At 46.8% G+C, this 14,565-nt stretch overlaps 1 protein-coding gene across 9 annotated transcripts in view; it reads right to left on the reverse strand.

Moving 5' to 3' along the window:
• The window catches only part of inpp4b (inositol polyphosphate-4-phosphatase type II B), a 1,159,724-nt gene that overhangs the window by 1,012,690 nt on the left and 132,469 nt on the right, over nucleotides 1-14,565 (reverse strand). The gene's annotated exons all lie outside the window — the stretch shown is intronic.

A 14,565-nucleotide genomic window follows, 5' to 3' on the forward strand; every position in this document is an offset into this window, starting at 1 on the left:
AGGCAGATGGTGGTCAGGGGGGGTGGTCCGATGGTGGGGTCAGGTGGGTCCGATGGTGTTCGGGAGGAGGTCCGATGGTGTTCGGGAGGAGGTCCAATGGTGGGGTCGGGGGGGGGTTGTCCGATGGTGGTCAGGGGGGGGTGGTCCGGTGGTGGTCGGGAGGAGGTCCGATGGTGTTCGGGAGGAGGTCCGATGGTGTTCGGGAGGAGGTCCGATGGTGGTCGGGAGGAGGTGGTCCGATGGTGGGCGGGGGGGGTAGTCCGATGGTGGGGTCGGGGGGGTCCGATGGTGGTCGGGAGGAGGTCCGATGGTGGTCGGGGGGGGGTGGTCCGACGGTGGTCGGGAGGAGGTCCGATGGTGGTCGGGAGGAGGTCCAATGGTGGTCGGGGGGGGGTGGTCCGACGGTGGTCGGGAGGAGGTCCGATGGTGGTCGGGAGGAGGTCCGATGGTGGTCGGGAGGAGGTCCGATGGTGGTCGGGAGGAGGTCCGATGGCGTTCGGGAGGAGGTCCGATGGCGTTCGGGAGGAGGTCCGATGGCGTTCGGGAGGAGGTCCGATGGTGTTCGGGAGGAGGTCCGATGGTGTTCGGGAGGAGGTCCGATGGTGTTCGGGAGGAGGTCCGATGGTGGGGTCGGGGTCCGATGGTGGTCGGGAGGAGGTCCGATGGTGGTCGGGGGGGGGGGGGGTGGTCCGATGGTGGTCGGGGGGGGTGGTCCGATGGTGGTCGGAGGGGGTGGTCCGATGGTGGTCGGGAGGAGGTCCGATGGTGTTCGGGAGGAGGTCCGATGGTGTTCGGGAGGAGGTCCGATGGTGTTCGGGAGGAGGTCCAATGGTGGGGTCGGGGTGGGGGTTCGATGGTGGTCGGGTGGAGATCCGATGGTGGTCGGGTGGAGATCCGATGGTGGTCGGCGGCGGGGAGGCAGACGGTGGTCGGGAAACCCGGCCGACATGAATTAAAAATAGACTGACTGTTAAAATGAAGGCACGTATTATAATATTTAAATAATAACCCGCCTCCTGCAAGCGGATTGATCACACGCCCCTCGTCCTGCCTCTGGTAAAACCGGAAGTGGGCAAGTTTGAGGTGGGTTGGTTTCCTGTTTCAGATTTTTTGAATTTTAACCTCTGACTCAACCCCAACCCATCCATTTTCTGGGAGTTAATTAATATTTTAAAGAAATAAAAATGCAGTATGAGACAAGTTTATCACTTCCTTAGCCTCAAGGATTAGCCTATGGCCATTACTCTAGGTGTTGTAACAAAACACACTCGGCGTATACATGAATTAATATTACTATTAAATTTGCAGTACCAACCTTCGCTTTATGCAACTGAACAAAAAAGATTTTGTGTATCACAGCACTCCGAAATGCACTTTCAAACAGGGCTATAACATGATATAATTTGTGCTGAGTTTGTTGATCTCAACTGGAGCAGCTGTGTGGATGCTACAGTTGGCCTCAGCACACCCAGATTGAGGATGAAAACAAACACAGGGCTTCTACTGTTGATCACATTACAGAGAACAGGATTGAGCTTCTCTGATGCGCCCTGTAGCTGAATTCTCAGCTAACACTCTCAGTCTAGACTGTGGCATGAAGAATGAGAATCTGGTTGAGGTATTGGAGGATAGATAGCACCCCTGAAACCACAGTCCATATAATTAATTGCCTTCAAGGCTACACAGCTTCTAAACTAACCCAGGAAAACATCAGCTCTCTCAGAAAGCAAAAGGGCCTGAGGAAGCTCTCCTACCCTTCGTAATGCTTTGGAATTTCTCAACTTTATGAGGCAAACATTCTTCTGCTGAAATCCCCATTTATTGGCCCAGAAATTCGGGTCCCAACGCGTGAGTACACATGGGGTACTCACGCGTAGGCCCAACGAAAGTGCCGGTTTCGTGCATGCACTGCGCATGCGCGGGAAACCGGCACTTCCATTCCCCTGAAAAAAGGGGTTCAGAAGTCGAACACGTGCGCCGGAGAGGCAGCGCGTGCGCATTGAACTTACGTTTTTTTTTTTTTTATACAGGTTTTTCCGGAAGGGTAAGTCTCCAGCAGTTACACTTTTAAAAAGTAGGCGTAAGGCCTGCTTTTAACAAGGTAAGTGGTGAATTAATTAAAATTAAAACATTTTTTCCACAGGTTAATTATTTTTAAATACTTTAAAGAAAGGTAAGTTTATTTTTAGCCCCGTTAGAAAATGTAATTAATTTTTTCAAAAATTTAAATTATTGTTTAAAAGTTATTTCATGTAATTTATAGTTTATTTTAAAAATGTGATTTAAAAAAATTTTATTTGAGGTGTTAGTGATGTTTTGGGGATTATAGTATTTATAGGTTTGACAGCTCTTCCTGTCAAACTTATGAACGAAGCATTCCCTGCTACCATTGGCTCTCCAAGGCCCACGTGATCCCAGGGGACGCATTGAACTAACTGCGCCCCTGGGATACACAAGCACTGCGCGCCGGCAGTTGGAGGAGGCCCAGGATCGGAATCCCACGCGGGCCCACAGCTCAACGGCCGGTGCGCAAGGTAAGTGCAGGTCGGAGGCTTGCACCCGCGGGAAGCCCCCGACCCGAATTTCAGGGCCATTATTAGCAGTGGCGCCATTTCTATTTTACACATCCACTAATGCATAATCCTTTCCTATCCTGAATAACCTTGAGTCAAAAAGGACAGCCACTTCTTTAGGAGAGCTGGTAACTGTATATCAGGATGGAAGATGGATAGAAAGCCCAGAAAGAAACTGTATCCAATTGTTTACTGATGATTCCACTCAACATTCATCAACTTCACTCAGATTGCATGCTGAGTGCACATAACTTCTTACAGTGTAAAGGCTTAGTGACTGCATCTCTTCAAAGGCACAAATTCTTCAAAGACACAAATTCTTCACATCTCTCACAAGTTTAATCAACAGCTCCCACTTTTTACCTTTGATGACTCCACCCTTAGCCCTTCCTCACCTGTGGACATTCATTATTTCCTCTGACCTAAAATAAAACTCCCACCTCTCATCTACTACTAAAGCTGCTTCCAAGCTCATTTTTCTTGCTCTTTTCGCTTAAACAATTCTTAAGTCTCCATGAAGGCAGAATCCATCCAAGACTTCAATACTTCTCTGATAACTTGGAAGACTTTTCTATTATTTCTATCATACTCCTGCATAGAACACAAGAAAAGGCTTGTTGTTCATTAGGTAATCTCTCTCTATCTCCTTTATGTCAGCCGTGCTCAGTGGGTAGCACACTCGCCTCTAGAGTCAGAAGGTTGTGGGTTCAAGTCCCACTCCAGAGAGTTGAGCACCAAAATCTCGGCTGACACTCCAATGCAGAACCGAGGGAGTGCTGCACTGTCGGAAGTGCCGTCTTTCAGATGAGACGTTAAACCGAGGCCTCGTCTGCTCTCAGGTGGATGCAAAAGATCCCATGGCATTACTTTCAAGAAGAACAGGGACGTTATCCCCAGTGTCCTGGCCAATATTTATCCCTTCATCAACATCACTAAAAAACAGATGATCTGGTCATTATCACATTGCTGTTTGTGGGAGCTTGTTGTGCGCAAATTGGCTGCCGCATTTCCTATATTACAACAGTGACTACACTTCAAAATGTACTTCATTGGCTATAAAGTGCTTTGGGGCGTTCGGTGGTCATGAAAGGCGCTACGCTACATAAATGCAAGTCTTTCTTTTCTTTGCTATTTTATCAGTACTCTAGAGAGTAAATAGCAATCTCCAAAAGCCTCTTCCTACACTGTTCCACCCCCTGGCATCTGCACTGAATTGAAATTAGGATTGTAACTCATTCTTTCACAGAACCTCAAAAATGGCAGCTTGTGAATTTGAATTCAGTTAATTAAATAAATCTGGAGTAAAAAGCTAGTGTCAGTAATGGAGACCATGAAACTATCGGATTGTCATAAAAACCCATCTGCTTCACTAACGTCCTTTAGGGAAGGAAATCTGCCATCCTTACCTGGTCTGGCCTATATGTGACTCCAGACCCACAGCAATGTGGTTGACTCTTAACTGCACTCTGAAATGGCCTAGCAAGCCACTCAGTTGTATCAAACTGCTGCAAAAATGTACAATAGGAATAAAACCGTACAGACCACTCAGCATCGATCTAGGAATCGAATTCAGGTACGACAACGGCACACCCAGCCCAGTCGGCCCTGCAAAGTCCTCCTCACTAACATCTGGGGACTTGTGCCAAAATTGGGAGAGCTGTCCCACAGACTAGTCAAGTAACAGCCTAACATAGTCATACTCACAGAATAATACCTTTCAGCCAATGTCCCAGACTCCTCCATCGCCATCCCTGGGTATGTCCTGCCCCACCGGCAGGGGTGGCGGCACAGTGGTATACAGTCAGGAGAGAGTGGCTCTGGGAGTCCTCAGCATTGACTCCGGACACCATGAAGTCTCATGGCTTCAGGTCAAACATGGGCAAGGAAACCTCCTGCTGATGGCCACCTACCGGCCTCCCTGAGCTGATGAATCAGTACTCCATCATGTTGAACATCACCTGGAAGAAGCATTGAGGATAGCAACAAAGAAACAATTAGGGATGGCAAATAAATGCCGGCCATGCCAGCAACGCCCAGATCCTTGGAATGAATTTAAAAAAAAATTTAAATCACTACTTCCCGATTTATCTTATTTTCTCGTTTGCTGTGATCAACCATGACAGTGTTCTTGCACTTTGCACCTTTGGTTTCTTAATAAAAGTTAAACAGATGTAAAAAATTGAAAATCAGATATCAAACAAGTTAAATGCACTACTATATCGACACAAGCTACAAGAGTAAAACCCATCACCTTCTAATTCTTGTGCATGTGCATTCATAGCAAATTGTGATTAATAGGAAACATTCACAACTATTTCTTTCATAAGACAATCCCCATGTTAGATGGCATTATGTTGTTTATATATATATATATATATATTTATTATTTGCTTCAATCATCTTGGATATCAATCTATACTTTTTATGAATCAATGAATGGTTGCAGATTAACGTATCAGACTCTAATGCAATTATTGAGATTTATAGTTCTATTCTAGTTTTCATAATAAATCCAAAGAGAACACTTCATATGATTTATATCACAAATATTTTAAAATTCTTTCTTATATCAAAAAATGGACAAATTAGAAGCATCTGTATTTTATTACTGGAACAAAGGCCCCACAGGGACTGTACAAGGTAATAAGCAATAAAGTGGAGAGCTTTTCCTGTGACTTGATGTAGCCTGCCGTATGGTTAACCAGTCATTACAACCAGATTTCTTTTCTTTGCTGGCAGAGAATTTGTATCTGTCAACAAAATTACTGTTTTGCATGTGTAGGCATTTTGTCACATTTTGTTTTTTTGTCAAAGATTCTCTTTAATTCAAAATTTCAACAACTAAACCAAGATATAAACCGCAATTTTTCCAGAGTAATTTAAAATCTCCTGATTTCAGAATTAATGTGGTCATTCCAAATAATAGCTCTAACAGAAAGTGGGCCCACAACACTATGCTCATCAAGATATGAAAATGTATTTAAATGACTAACCGAACTACAGCTAAGGATCGTTTATTATAACACTGGTACAGCGTTCCTCCTGACTGTCCCGCCCCCGCCCCCCACCACCCCAGGATTTGTGGGCGAATCAAGCAGTGAGGAAGCAGGGTCCTGAAACAGGTGCTGGGCTCTCTTTCACATATATGTTTTGGATGGGCGCCCTGGATGACTAGAAAGCCCACAACTCAAAATGGCATCGAGCACACTTCCAGCAGACATTGGGTGAGCAAGATCCCACAAAATATGGAGGCCTCACACCCATTTATCCAGCTCAAACCAGGTGGCCACAAGTTTAAAATTGCCCCCAGTATCTCTATTAACTTTGAAATATGGCACTTTTCAACATTACCTATGCAACCTACACTACTTGTGACAGTAAATATTTAAAGAAATAATCATTAAGATTGCTCAATGGGAAATGCCCATTTAAAAAGTTAGCAAACATTGAAAAATACTTGGATTGAAAGCTATCAGTGACTTTGTCACCTTCATGCCTTTTAATTTTTTTACTCTTCTTAATCCCTTCTTTATCTCCCCAAAGACCCTAATCACTCAAGTCCTTACTGGTCCTACAATCAAGAGAGAATATAAACAATCTGCTCTCTGGCTTCTGCTAATGATCTCTGAGCACTAATAGGAGGCATGACAATGACTCAAGGTCAATTCTTCGACCATCATTCTCGCCCTCCGGAATTTTCACACACAATTATGGCTGCAATCAACTCAGCAGCATGAAAAAATAAGCCTGGGCTCCCCAACTGCCAGAGCACTGTATCATTTTTTATGGTTTTAATGTTTCCAACAACACTCAAGAAGCTCGACACCATCCAGGACAAAGCTGCCCGTTTGATTGGCACCCCATCCACCACCTTAAACATTCACTCCCTCCACCACCGGCGTACCGTGGCTGCAGTGTGTACCATCTACAAGATGCACTGCAGCAACTCGCCAAGGCTTCTTCGGCAGAACCTCCCAAACCTGCGACCTCTTCCACCTAGAAGGACAAGGTCAGCAGGCGCACGGGAACACCACCACCTCCAAGTTCCCCTCCAAGTCACACATCATCCTGACTTGGAAGAATATCGCCGATCCTTCATCATCGCTGGGTCAAAATCCTGGAACTCCCTCACTAACAGCACTGTGGGGGTACCCTCACCACACAGATTGCAGCGGTTCAAGAAGGCGGCTCACCACCACCTTCTCAAGGGCAATTATGGATGGGCAATAAATGCTGGCCTTGCCAGCGACACTCACATCCCATGAACGAATTTTTAAAAAGTTAATGTGATTATGCAGATCAGCTAATTAAGTACTAAAAGTAGAGTAAAATTATCAATCTTAGCATTTTCATCACGTGGCAAACATGGTCAAAGCAAGCAAAATACTGGTGAAGACCCTAACTCATGCTCTGACATAATTCAACTCAACCGAGGCAGCGACTGTCAGCAGCTTTTTTTTTAACTGTATGCATCACCTGTACACTTTCTGCCAGGGTGCACTGGATAGTGATCAGAAGTGCGAACACTAAATGATTTTCTCTTTCCAGAGGCACTGAGTCAATTGTTGCAATCACCTGCTATGCTGGCTGAGGTCAGCTAACTCAGTGCAGATAAATCTCGCGTCTTGCTGATCTGTATGGCTCAGTACCACAGTGAGATCCTTTTACTCAACCAGCTGTCAAAATAATAACTATTTTGTCCATCACAGCTGGCATACCATGTTTTGTACAGTTACCCAAATGAAAACGTTGCACTTCCAGCAACGATTCAAGGGGCAAAGTTGACTTACTTCTGGCTGCCAATTCTGAAACTATTTACCGCCCATCTATACTTGCCCAGCAATATATGCTGTTTTTTAGTTTGAGTTGGTAGCACCACATGTCTAGCAGACTGTCAGCTGGCTTGAAAATTCTTCACACTGTTGATTCCATTTGTAGCCTTTCAGCCAGTGCCTTAGCATCTCATACCAAACCAGTGGTTCCCTTCATTCAACATGTTTACCACCCTTAGAGAGATTAGATGCTACAGTCCCAAAACCAGTCAGATCTTGGTCAAATAAAGAACACATTTAGTGAGGGTATAACAAGCTTTGGCCCAAATTGGCCTCTATTGATAGGTGTCCCATTTACCACTATCAAGGACAAACGTTAATACCTACTGCTATATTGACATGTCATGTCAACCAAGATTAATGACCTTTATAATTGCTTATGTTGAAATGCCATTGACATACATTCAGCATTCTGGCAATGAGAGCAGGAATACCATTCCCTGTCTGCAGGGATTACTTGCCAATCTTATAGTTCCCAATGCCCAGCTCATACTGATCAAGTGGCATACCACGTTAATACAAAAGCCAATCAACAACTCACAGGCATTTGTCCTATATTTTCTGAACTTTAAGACTCATAGGGGATTTTCAACTTCCACCCAAAACGGACACAACATCAGTGGAGCAGCCGTGCTGCCCGCCCGAAACCAGTGTCAGTATTTTCGGGTGTGAGCCTCATTTGAATGCAGCTGATGAGCTACGGGTGGCAAATGCTGAGCCATCCAGCAGGTCGGGCCTTGGTGGAGGGAGACAATTCCAGAAGGGGGGGTCGAGTACTGGCTGGCAGCAGGCTCACAAATATTCTCCCAAAACATTTCTGGGCCTTTTCTTGAGTGGTCACCAGAGGTCCTTTTAAGGACTTCCCATTTGTGCCCCAATTTGCATATATAAGCAGCCTCTTGCCCAAAACAGGCAGACCCCCCATGATCTTGTGAAAGACCCAGGAGTGAACCACTCCAGGAGATGGGAAAATGAATCCTCCTTCAGCCTTAGCTTTATCTGTTACTCCCAGGTAGAAGATTCCTCATATCCCTGCTGTAATACTGCAAGGCAGCAATTTGCTCACATTGCATTCCCAATTGATTTAGTACCTGCAGTTGTGCCTGATCATCCACAGGCCCAGAAGACGATGATTGTCTGGGCTATGCATTGTATTTCAATTAAGCAATAAATAATTTGTTCCATAGTTAGGGTCTTTAATGGCCTAACACTTGTTATTAATGTTGATCTTTAGCTTTAACCGGCTGTGCGTTGTGATGTGTGTCACAAATCATTTAGTGCTCCCAGTTGTGCTTAGTGATCTAAAACTTGTGTTCTATTCATTTATTGTTTATTTGCTAATCTGCTGCCCATAATGGAAAGTGGTCATTCCCACTAGACAAGCAGTATCTGATGACAGTTTGGAAAACATAAAGGGGAAGAAATTGAGTACAGTCCCGTTGGGGACGCCAGCCTCGCCAGGGCGCTAAAAGTAGCGCCCTGGAAGCATTCGCGGCCACCTGCCGGAAATTGAGTGGTAGCGCCCCAAAGGGAAGCGGGGCGCTACTGGAGGTGCCCCGCATCCCTCTTGGGGCGCTGCGACTGAATATCGTGGTGCAACGTGCTGCAGCACCACACGCTGCGGCACGTCGCGCTGCGGTATTGCAGGCCTTCCTCCCCTTCTTAAAGGGGAGGGGCCTTGTGCAGCGCGATCTTGGGCCCAGCTGGGCCCCCGAGGATCGGGAGTGCAGGCAAAAGAGCCCGGCACCGAAGAGAAGTGCCGGGCTCTTGGAACGCAGCCGGCACTCCGCGGGGGGGGGGGGGCGGGGGGGGTTCAGGAGGCCGGGTAGCGTCCGGCGGTAAATCAGGGGGCGCTGCCAAATATCGCGGCCAGGGCGTCAGCGGGGCGTTGCACACACCGATGACGTCATCGGCAGCGGCGCAGCGCTAACGGTTAGTGCCACCACTAATGTCCTGCGTAATTTAGCGGGAGGCGTGGACAGTGCCACGCCCGGGCGCCAGTTGGCTCGCGCCCCATTAGCACCCTCTTAAGGTGCTAACGGGAGGCGCAAGCAACTGAATTTTTCCCCAAAACATTCTTAATCTTCTTTTAAAGCATGTAGTCTGCTAACTCTTGCATTTCTCTTTTTTTTTGCTCATTTTCTCCTCTGCTCTCTGCTAAGGTCTGGTTTCATGTGCACCAATCGGACTCCAGTACCTTGCACAAGAATCCATTTTTCATGTGTAAGCCTAAAAGTTAAATGTTGGCAGGTTATTCTACAATAAGGGGCATCACAGCGGAGATCATTGGTGTGCACACATGTAAACACACACACATTTTCCAGTGAACTGACATCTCACAGTTTCATAACGCTGTATTGTGGGACCTTCTTTACCAAGTGGAAAGATTAGTCTGTTTCCAATCAGATATTCTGATCTATTCTATTGTTAAAGATTTAAAATATGGTTTCGTAATTGTGATGAAAATAAATGAGTGATGAAGTGACATGACCGACCTCATTTATACTAATAATAAATTCCAAAACAAAAAATAGTTAACAGAAATGTAAATTATATAAAACTTCAAATGTGATCAAAAAGAAAATTATCTTTCAGCAGAAAACTAAATATTCATTAGTTTTTAATTATTGCTTGACACTCTACATCAATATTCCCTCTCTTCTTTTTGTCTCTCTTCCTGCACCTCTTAATTCCAACTCCCCCAAAAATGTATCAATAAGAAATTGGCAAAATCTATATTTATATCTGTAGGGAACAGGGAATCACAGTTCATTCCATAAGTGAGCATGACTAAATCATGTGATAAAGTCCTGAATTTGTTAAGAAGATGCTCCTTAGGATTAGAATAGAGGGGATACTCCATTCTGTCTTCTGTTGGTATACTAGCTGTGGCAAAACCTTTGTATGAAATATACTTTACGAATTGCTTTTTAATGTTATTTAATTCAAATTATTTCAAGCACAGGGGCCTTATTTGCCTCTCCCCTGAAACAACTAACCACTATCTTAAAGATCCCCTCATAAGAGATAAAGTGATAAATTTGCACCACCACCCACATCATTGCTTCTTTCAAATGAGTCTGTGGAGGTAGTGTGAATATTTAGCTGCGCAATTACACATGTATAAAAAAAAGTAACTGGCTTCCAAATACACCAGCCTCTGTAAGCTATGATATTCCTCATCACTTGAGTTCCATAGGGCAGGTTGTAACTGCAATAGTACTTCCGTAAAAGACGCCAGTGCAGCAGATTTACAACATTATTAAGAGCAGCACAAGCACTTTTAATCACAAAGTTAACACACTGTGTGATAAGTTTTATGTTGTAATGGAGAATGGCCATATCTTTTTAAGCTAATAGAATTCACCAAAAGACTCACTGACTGAATAAAAGTTGTTGGAAGGTATAATATATTTATCATTGGATTGAATGGAATAAACACAGAAGTGAAAACAGGACTCCACAACATTATCTCATCACACGTCACTTAATTTTCTTAGTGATTTAAGTTGCTTCAAACTTAATTTTAATCAAATAACTGGATAACTATTAGGAATGTCCAGTGATGAGCATCTCAAACACACAATGTTTGCCAGGTGGCAGAGGTGTCAATCTGTCCATACTATTCAGATCATGGAGATGTGATAGAAGCATTTCCAAATACAGTATAGGTTTTGGGCAGTAGAGTTATCGAATGGTGTTTTGCTGTTTTGAAGTTAAGTGTCATTTGGGCGTTCAAAAAAAATAAGATAGATTGCATTTTATTGCAACAGTAAAAGTGCTCTGAATCACAGACTGAGATGGAAGACCTCAATCCATCAGCTGCGTTTGAGTCTCACGGTGCATTCCCCGTATATGATATGAAAGTTATGTAAAAGTTGTATTCAGCCACTATTTAATGACTTCAGAGACTATGGGCTAAAAATTCGACAATGCTAAAAATCTGCCGGGGCCACCAAGGGCCGGTGTTAACGGCTGCCAAAAATGGTGGCACTGGCAGGACCGAAAAATTGGCACTGGGGACTAATTAACATTAGCCCAGTGCTAAACTCACTGTGCAACGCCATCCTGGTGGCGCTCATCCCGGCAGGAAGCCCAATGTAGCGTGGCCATAGCATCATTGCAGCAAGAGCAGCCTGTTCTGAAAGCAAGGCTGTCATTTCAGAAAGCAGTATGGTCCCTTAAAAGGGGAACTACCTTCTAACATGAAAAAAATAAAAATCATTTAAAAATAGGCAGTTATCCTCCTTCTCGCATGCACCACTTGCTATCCCTCCCTCCCCTCACCACAACTCCATTCTGGTGCCTTCCTCATTTCACACACCCAAGAAATGCAGCCTGCCCAGTCAGTGGTTGACTAGGAACAGGGAGAGGAAAGTGATTTCACACTCCCAGCCACCAGCTCCTCAAGGTCAATCAGCAGGGCCATTTGCCCTTCCACCAGCAGCCTTCCAACAGCCATGCTGCAGCCACTAGGGTAATACTGCGTGACATCAGTAGGATAGGCAAAGGCACACACAAGACAAGCACTAAGGGAATGCATTAGGGTGATGAGTTGATTTCTTGATGTCATATTGGATGGATAGATGCATAAAGTTGGATTGGAAAGTTTTCTTTGTGGTGGCTTTTATTACAGCATTGTGGCCAAGAGGACGCTGTAATGGTCAGTAACAAAGGGAAGGTAAGGTAAGGTGTGGAACAAATGTTGAAAGGGGAATTGGGATTGTGGTCACTGGTACCTCAGGTGATGATTCCATCCTGGATATCCCAGCCAGAAATGGGCTGTCTAGGTTGCATCCTTCCTTCCGCTTCCCCCTCTTCTGCTTCCTCCTCTTCTACGTCTTCCTCTTCTCTCTGCGAGCGGATGCTGTAAATCTGAAATAAAAGCATAAAATGCTGGAAATACTCAACAGATCAGGCATCACCTCAACCTGAGATGTGAACTCTGTTTCTCTCTCCACGCCTGACCTGCTGAGTAGTTCCAACATTTTCTGTCTTCTCAGAGGCCTTCCTTTGCCATCCCAGGCCTTGCATCCAGCAGCAATACTTTAAAAACTTTTAACATGTATTGCACCAAGCCACTACTTCAATAAAATAAAAAAAATCCAGTGCAAAAGCTTAAAAGATGTGTGTGTCTCTTTAAGAAGTGCTGACAGCTTCTCTGTCAGTCTGCTGAACACTCGTTTTTCAGAGCAAGCTTAGGACCCAGCACTGAGGTCCAAGTTCGCAGGCGTGGCATCAAGTCGGCATAACATCACGCTCTCGTCATTTGCATCTACAGGGCCAGAGCTGCTATCGGCAGCACTAAGGTCCTCACCAAAATGGCAACCGCCGAGTCCCGCGCCAGAAAAGGGCGCTAGAGTGGCAGCTCCCATTTTTTATCAGGATAGCAGTGCAAACGGGTAGTGGTAAGTAGCCCAATTTCTAGGCCTATGTTAAATATATAGGACTAGAAATTCAGTATAGCCACGTTTGGGGCGCTACAGCATGGCGTTCGCTAACTTTTGCGCCCGGCGCAACTTAGCGCCACCTTCGCCGATATTCAGTTGCATCGCCCCAAGAGGTTGCTGCTGCGCTAAAGCAGGCGATGCATGACTATCATTAGGCGCTAAGCCGGCGATCCGGGGCGCAAACACCGAAGGCGGGCGCAGCGCAGGTGCGGCGAGGTGCTCATTGAGGGCAGACAGTCAGGCGCCGGTCAGCACTTAAAGGGGGAGGGTGGGATTGCTTGGCTGCCATGCCCTGCACACTGCAGCCCTAAGGCAAGGCCTGAACACTGCTTCTGGAACAGCTCCATGCCCAGAAGAATGGAGAAGGCCAGGGAGAGAGCGCAGCGCTTCGGCGAGGGTGACCTGAGGCTGCTGGTTGGCGCAGTGGACAGCAGGCGCCATATCCTCTTCCCTGAGGGTGGCAGGAGGCCGCTGCCCGCCGAATATCGGAAAGCATGGAGGGATGTGGCAAACGGGGTCACGTCCAACAGTGTGGTTGGCAGGAAACCAACCCAGTGCCGGAAAAAATTCAACGACCTCACTCGGGTTGTCAGGGTGAGTATCCATGCCAGTATCCTCCTCATCCCTGCATGTGCACCTCACTATATGGCCAAACAGGTCTGAAAGCCCTAATGGCCAGCCCTCATCCAGCAGCTATGGGACTGTCATGAAAAGCACTTGCGCAATCAGGACTTTAGACACTGTCAGGGCTATTTGACCATGGGAGGCAGTGCGGGCAAGATCAGGGCTTGACACTGTCAGGGCTAATCGAACATGGGAGGCAGTGCGGGCAAGATCAGGGCTTGACACTGTACTTAGAGGCGGTCCTTTCTCTTGCAGGCCAAGCTGGCGCATAACAGAAGACAGCAGCGACAGACCGGGGGGAAGGCCGTCCTGACCTGAAACAGCTGAGCGACCTCGAGCAGCGAGTGGAGCGGATCATGGCAGGCCGGCTGAGTGGCCCCGTCGCCACTGGAGATGCTGACCCTGTTCTGGGCACCAATGGTAAGGTCATCACCTTTTTGACTTCTCCCTTTCCACTTGTGCCTCACACCAGCATCCTTTGCCACTATCGAACCAATGCAGTGCACAGCAGCACTCATGCCTCCCTCACTGCCGCCCTGTCCTCACTCTAAAGCAACTCTTGTGCCTCCCTGCTTTCAGATGGTGACTCGCCAGGTGAGGAGGCGGCCCCTCAAGCTGGCACTGTGTCCGAGTCAGACATAGAGGAGGAGGAAGAGGAAGCCAGCCCATCAGGGACACCCTCAGCCGAGGCAGCCCATGGCCATGATGGTGACACGTCTTCCCTGGAGGGGAGTAGGGGGGAAGGGTCGGAGGATAGTGAAGCTCCGGGGACCAGCGGGCTGCAGCAACGCTGGAGGGGTGGGGAAGCTCGGCGGCCTTCTCCCCGGAGGGTGAGTGCGGCCTCCAGTCCTGCTACGGTGAGCGCAGAGGAGGTGCGACTCCTAGCGGAAATGGGCGCCCAGGCTGAGCGCAGGTACACTGAGCTCATGGCTGCAGTGGCAAGGATGCCTGACTCCATAGAGTCACTGGCAAGGAGTGTGCAGGAATTCGGGGCAGCACAGGCCAGGAGTCTGCAACAATTCAGTGCAGCACAGGCCAGGAGTCTGCAACAATTCAGTGCAGCACAGGCCAGGAGTCTGCAGGACA

The sequence above is a fragment of the Somniosus microcephalus genome, chromosome 2 (genome assembly GCF_052327205.1).
Source record: "Somniosus microcephalus isolate GS21.2 chromosome 2, FLI_Smic_1.0, whole genome shotgun sequence".
Classification (NCBI taxonomy): Eukaryota; Metazoa; Chordata; class Chondrichthyes; order Squaliformes; family Somniosidae; genus Somniosus; species Somniosus microcephalus.